We start from the raw sequence: 7,164 nt of genomic DNA on the forward strand, positions 1-7,164 counted from the left end.
GCTATCTTTTCTTTCCTTCTCCCTCTTGCCAAAAGATTCAAAGGACTAACCGCCTTAGAATTCTTTTGATTCTTCCTTCTCCCTCTTGCCAAAAGATTCAAAGGACTAACCACCTGAGAATTCTTTTGATTCTTCCTCTTCCCTTTAAACAAAAGATTTCAAAGCACTCACCGCCTGAGATATCTTTTGTTTCCCCTTACAAAGATTCAAGGGACTAACCGCCTAAGAATTCTTTGTCTTAACACATTGGAGGGTACATCCTTTGTGGTACAAGTAGATGTACTTGGGTTGTAATACTGAGAACAAGAGAGGGTACATCTCTTGTGGATCAGTTCAAGTGGAGGGTATATCCACTTAGTTGTTCAAAGAGAACAAGGGAAGGTACATCCCTTGTGGATCTTTGCTTGTAAAGGATTTTACAAGGTTATTGGAAATCTCAAGAACCGGTGGTTGCTTGGGGATTGGACGTAGGCACGGGTTGTGGCCGAACCAGTATAAATCTTGTATTTGTCTTTCTTCTTCCCTACATTCTTTATCTTTCAGCTGTGTACTTTTTATTTCCACTTTAGTTTTGTCTAAGTTATTGTTTCTGTTCTTTAATTTCTCATAACATAGTAGTAAAGCCTAATTGAATCTAGTAACATTAAGAAGGATAATTTTTAATTAGCCAAGACACGTTCATAATTAATTCAACCCCCCATTCTTAATTATTCTGAGGCCACTTGATCCAACAAAAAGAAACAATTGGAGGAAGCAACTCAATCCGGAAGCACTGACATCATATTTGATCCTCCATCTCCCATCAGACGACACGTGAAGTGGAGGATGGCTCGCACCAAGAAATTAGGTCAAATGATGTTTGAGGCAGCAAAGGAAATTGCTGACAAGATTATAAGTCACTTACACTTGTCAATTGGCATTATTGATATTTATTGTTTGATTAAATAAACCAATAAATATGTTTGTTACAGGATTCCTTGGAGGAGCAAACCTCATAGTGAAGCTTTGTCACCCATAGGCGTCAGGATGTACTGACTATGGTCATTGGGCGATCAGAACACCCTGATTGTGTCTGTGCTGCTGGAGCTGGTGTCACAATCAAACAACACTTTGGACTGGCTCCAAGGACCTCCCACATGTCTTCGTCCATGGCTCCCAAAGAGTTGGAGCAACTGGCGCAAAAAATTAGGGACCAGCTAGAGGAGTCGATCATAGGAAAAGTGACTCAACAACTAATGTTGTCCTTCTGCTAGATGCAGTCCCAGTTTTAATCGCACATGCAATCATAGGGACTTGCACTGCCTCTTAAGCTGGAGGTTGGTCCTTCAGTTGCTCGTGTCAGCACAAAGGAGAATTGTGGTTATCCCTCAGGAAATGACCCAGACACGAATGAGTCAAAGAAATACAGATTGTACGTCGAAGGAAATCCTCCCAGCCTAGTTGTCATTGGAAGACTTTATTAGGGGTCAACCACCATTCACAACATCCTTTTGGGCAATGATGAAGTCAAGGTTGGTGTTGAGGAAGTTCGAGATGCAGATGCTTGCATTCCTGTACCCACTCAAGAGTTTTTGTTAGTGGGGCGGACGCTTAACACCTTCATTGCTTGGGCGACACATTTTGTCATGCACTAGATGCCAACTATAATCTTAGGAAGTTTCAAGAATAATTAGGAAATGGTAATTTTTTGATTCAAATGTATTTCATTTTGTTATAATTGCTATTGCATGGTATTAACTTATGTTTTTATTATATCATGCAGCATTTCAATGATGCTAGACCATTTGAACTAGAGAGAATGAAGATGCTTCGTATCCAGTGAGCAGCGTACTATTTAAAAGTTAAAAATGAAACAATTAGTATTTAAGTCATTTTAGAATTGTAGTTTAGTTGATTTACATTTTTTACAATTCATTTCATGTAAGCACATTAAATATTATTTTAATTCAGTAAATATTAAATTTTTATTGAATTTATGCTAAAAACTGTCTGAAAACTTTCTAGTGTGGTTCTGATTTCAAATTTGTAAGTTAATTTGGGATAATTAAAAAAATAGATAGTATATTAAAAAAAATCCATTAAACAACATCAGTTTTTTTAAAAATTGATGTTATTGTTGAACATCAACATCAGTTTTCACTAAAAACCGATGTTGGTTAGCATGAAACAACATCGGTTTTTAGTAAAAAATGATGTTGATTACCAGAACATAACATCGGTTTTTAAAAACCGATGTTAGGGAGTACAAATCAACATCGATTTTTCCTAAAAACTAATGTTAATTGTATGTATATATTAACATCAGTTTTACTAAAAAGCAATGTTGTGGGTATACATTAACGTCGATTTTGGTAAAAATCGATGTTGATTTGTATAGATTTCACTTTCCCTTTTTGTTATTTCTTACTATACAACATCAACTTTTTAAAAAACCGATGTTGTCATTTTTATGTTAACATCAATGTAGAAAAGTCGATGTTAAAGTTATTACTTTCAACGTTGATAGTTTCAACATAGATTAATAACTGATGTTGAAAATACTTAATAACTGATGTTAAAATTCTATTTTCTAGTAGTACATGAAAGACCTATTAAATTAATCAAAATAGTAATTAATAACAAACAAATGAAATAAAATATAGAAAGATGTGTAAGAATGAGTTGAACTGGAATAAGAAGAAAAAACACTTTCGTATCTGTTTCTTCGTATTTGTATTTCACTATTATTATTTTTATATTAAGATTTATTTTTTAATTTCTTTTTTCCTCGTAATATGATAATTTTTAAAATAATAATTTTTACCTTTAAAAAAGGAATGATTTTAAAATATTATTTTACGGTTGATTTTAAAATTATAAAAAATCATTTTTAAAAATAGGTTTATTATTGTTATTTTTTAAAAATAAGATAAAACAAAATCATATTTGTAAAAGTAAAATTATATTGAAGTTAAGTAATTATAACAATATTGTTATTTTTGTGTTTAAGCGAAAGACGGGATGAGATAATACAAATTCATTTTTTTTTTCAAAAATAATAGTAATCTAAAAAAATGATAATAACTTAAAAACGTAACTATAGATCAAGGAACTTTTTCCTTTATATTTTCTGAATTTTGTTAAATGAATGATCTACTCATAAAATTAAAAAAAAACTGGATACAACAATTAAAAACAAAAATAATTAATTGTGATAGGAAAATCACAATAATTTTCACTTTCAAAAAATAATTTTTCTCTCCCTTTTCCATAAGTTGCTTTCTCATTGATCTCACATATTCCAAATGCATATCTAAGGGAAGATCTATTAAATTAATTAAAATATTAATTAATAACAAACAAAATGAAATAAAATATAAAAAGATGTGTAATAATGAGTTGGAAAAAAACTTAGGGACAAATAGATGAAGTGATGAGAAGGATCACACGAGAATGACCGTGAGAGAAAAAAAATTTACAAAGTACCAAAATTTTTGTCATTGAGGAAAACATCTTTGACCAAAATTGTAGAAAAAATGAAAAAATGCAACAACACTGAAATAATAAAAAGAAAAAAAAATGATTTTTCACTTGTTTCTTTGTATTTTTATTTCACTATTATATTTTTTATATTAAGATTTATTTTTTTAATGTCCTTTCCTCATAATATGGGAATTTTTAAAATCATATTTTTCACCTTTAAAAATAAATGATTTTAAAATTATTTTTTACTGCTGATTTTAAAATTATAAAAAACCATTTTTTTAAAATAAGATAAAATAAAATCACATTTGTAAAAGTAAAGTTTTATTGAAGTTAAGTAATTATAACAATATTTTTATTTTTATTTTTAACAAGAGAGACGGGATGAGATAATAAAAATTCATTTCTTTTTCATAAATAATAGTAATCTAAAACAATGATAATAACTACAAAACGTAACTATAGATCAAGGAACTTTTTTCCCTCTAACTTCCACTCCTGCAATTTCTAGTCATAATTTCTGAATTTTGTTAAATGAATGACACACTCCAGAGGAAAAATTTGAAAAATAAGCTAGATAGAACAACTAAAACAATAATCTTGACTTTGAAAAAAATAGTTTTCCTCTCCCTTTTTCACAAATGGCTTCCTCATTGACAATGACAGTTTGCAAATGCATATCCCATGAAAGACCTATTAAATTAACAAAAACAATAATTAGTAACAACCAAATGAAATAAAATATAGAGAGATGTATAAGAATGAGTTGGAATAAAAAAAAAACTAGAGATAAATACATAAAGTGATGAAAAGAACTAGAGGAGAATGATCATGAGAAAAAAAAAGATTTTACTCCATACCAACATTTTTGTCATTGAGGAAAATGTCTTTGACCAAAATTGTAGAAAGAATGGAAAATGCAACAATACTAAAATAATAAAAAAAACAGAAATATGACTCAGGAGAGAAGAAATATGAAAGCAGCAATAATTGAATAAGAGCTTTGAAGAGCTGGGAAATTATTTTATAGATAATGTGCGCAAGATTATCAAACTCGAGAGTTTAGGTAGACTCGTGAGAGTTTCATAGACTCGACTCCTGAACTCAACTCGTAAATTCGTAAAAATTCACTTCATATAAAAAATAATAAAATATTTATAAATAACATACCAATTAAACATTTTAACAATATAGTAAAACAAAATAGTAAATCATAAATTTCACAATACTTAAATAACCAAGTTTAATAATGCATTATTACTAGATAATAACTTGCAGATGTTATAGTAGTGGTAGATCATTCCCATTGAGGGTTTGATGTTATTAGAGAACAATGATTGATGTTATTAAATGTGAGAATTTTTATATTTGAGAATAATACACTAAATGAATGTATGTTGAACCCTAAACAGACAGAAAACAACAAAAAATGACTTATATTTTGATCTAATTTTTATAGCTTGATGATTCATTGACTCGGTGGTAAACTCGAGAGAGTCTACCAAGTTTACTTAGAATTTATAGAGTCTACCCAAAATCTACTAAAAAAAAGGAGAGTATGCAGTTTTACACATTTGAAGTGGTGGACAGTTCCAAATTGGTAACTTTAGTTGATGAGAGAAAAAGGAAAAATTGACCAGATGAAAGTGAAGACCACATAAAAAAAATTTATTTTTTTATTCCCCTTTTATACATGGTTGTTCTTATTTTTGTTTTAAACATGCAAAGACATTTAAGGATAAAATGGACAAATAAAAGTTGAGACCAAAGGGCTGTTGCAATGATCTCTGTAGCCTTTATCTATTGGTATAAATGATTACTTTAAATTTAAGTATTTTAATTTTTTAAATTAAAAAAATAATTACAACTGTTTTAGAATTTGAAATTTAAATATTTTTTAAAATTCAAATAAATTATTAAAAATTATGACATAAAATAGCACTAAAATAGTAATATTTTTTAAAAATCATTTTTATTTATTAATAATTATTCATCAGAGGTCGAATGTTTAATTAAATAATTATAAAGGAAGAAAAAAAAGTACTTCCTCGCCCTTGATCAATTTCTAGATCCGTCTTGTGTATATAAAGACTATTATTAATGAAAACATTAAAAAATAAATAATTTTTAATCAAATACTTAATAATTATAATTTTAAAAATGTTATATAAATTTTATAATTTTAAAAAAATCATAAATAAAAAAAATCATTTTGTATAATACAATAATGTTATTCAGTTTATCATACCGGTGGATATCGGCTGATAAAATCTGTAACAAATAGAAGATGGATCAAATGGATACTTGCGAGTAATTTAAAAAGATATACTTCTGGTTATTCAAAATAAGGCACATATCAAGGTACCCATCTTGCGGGTACCCATTATTACTCGTTATAGTAAAACTAACTAAACTAATTTTTTAAATTGAAGTATTTTAATTAGTATAGTTGTGTAGAATATTTGAATAATTTAGAAATTTAAGGACTTAATTTATGGAAATATTTTGTAATTCTACCTTTTTTTTTCATTAATGCAAGTTATTCATAAGATTGAGTTTATCTTTATTTTAATGTTTCCTTTAAAAAAAATCTTTATTTTAATGCTTTTTATTAATTTGCCATTCATGAGTAGATTTAAAGTTGTATGCATAATGAGATATCTTATGTATGTGGCTAGAATATACGAGAGCTTCATTATCTTCTATTGACAGGTAATTTTAACATGAACTTGCTACATATTAGTTTCAGAAGAGGTGCATTGCAAATATTAGAGTTATGCACCGCGTGAAACAAAAAAGGACAAAAACACCCTTTGTACTTTACACACCAGGCACCCCACTTTGGACCCCAACGCAGAATTCTTCCTCCTTTTCCTTTGCGGTGCATTCCACTCCCAGCACCTCCATCCTCTTCTATTTATCAAAGAATATGTTGAATAAAACCAAATGGGATGTGTCAAAGAATACCAATTACATGAAAATCATACAATGGATGTAGGTAGGGGTGTTCACGGATATCAGGCACTCGTGAATTCAAAATGACTCAAACCGATCTAAACAGTTTGAGTTTGGTCATTTATGTATTTAGGTCAAAACTGAACCGAATCGATTAAAACCATTCATGTATGAGTTGGATCACAGGTTTAGATGTATAGATCCATTGACTCGACCCATGAACCCGTAATCCAAATATAAATTGTATTTTATATATATATATATATATATATATATATATATATATATATATATATATATATATATATATATAAAAGGACGATGAATTTAGAAAGAAAATGAAAAAAAATAGGGTGAGGTGAAAAAAAAAAGAGTTAGATAGGTATTTGAAGGATGATGTTGAAGATAACCACTCTGAGTTTAACATTTTGAATTGGTGGATATTGAAAGCATCTAAATATTATATTCTTTCTTGTATGGCTAGATATATATTGGTCATTCTTGTATATACTATATCATCTAAGTCTACATTTAGTACATGGGATAGAATTTTATATTCATTTCGTAGTTTCTTGAATCCCACTACTATTGAAGCTCTTATTTGTGCCCAAAATTGGCTTAGATATGCTAAACAAAATGTTAATGACTTGCAAGTTGAAATAAATGAAGCAAAAAAGACTCAATCAGGTGTGTAATCTCTTATTTCATTTTTTATATTTGTATAAAATATCAATTAATTTTTTTGTT

This window comes from Glycine soja, chromosome 16 (assembly GCF_004193775.1).
Source record: "Glycine soja cultivar W05 chromosome 16, ASM419377v2, whole genome shotgun sequence".
Taxonomy (NCBI): Eukaryota; Viridiplantae; Streptophyta; class Magnoliopsida; order Fabales; family Fabaceae; genus Glycine; species Glycine soja.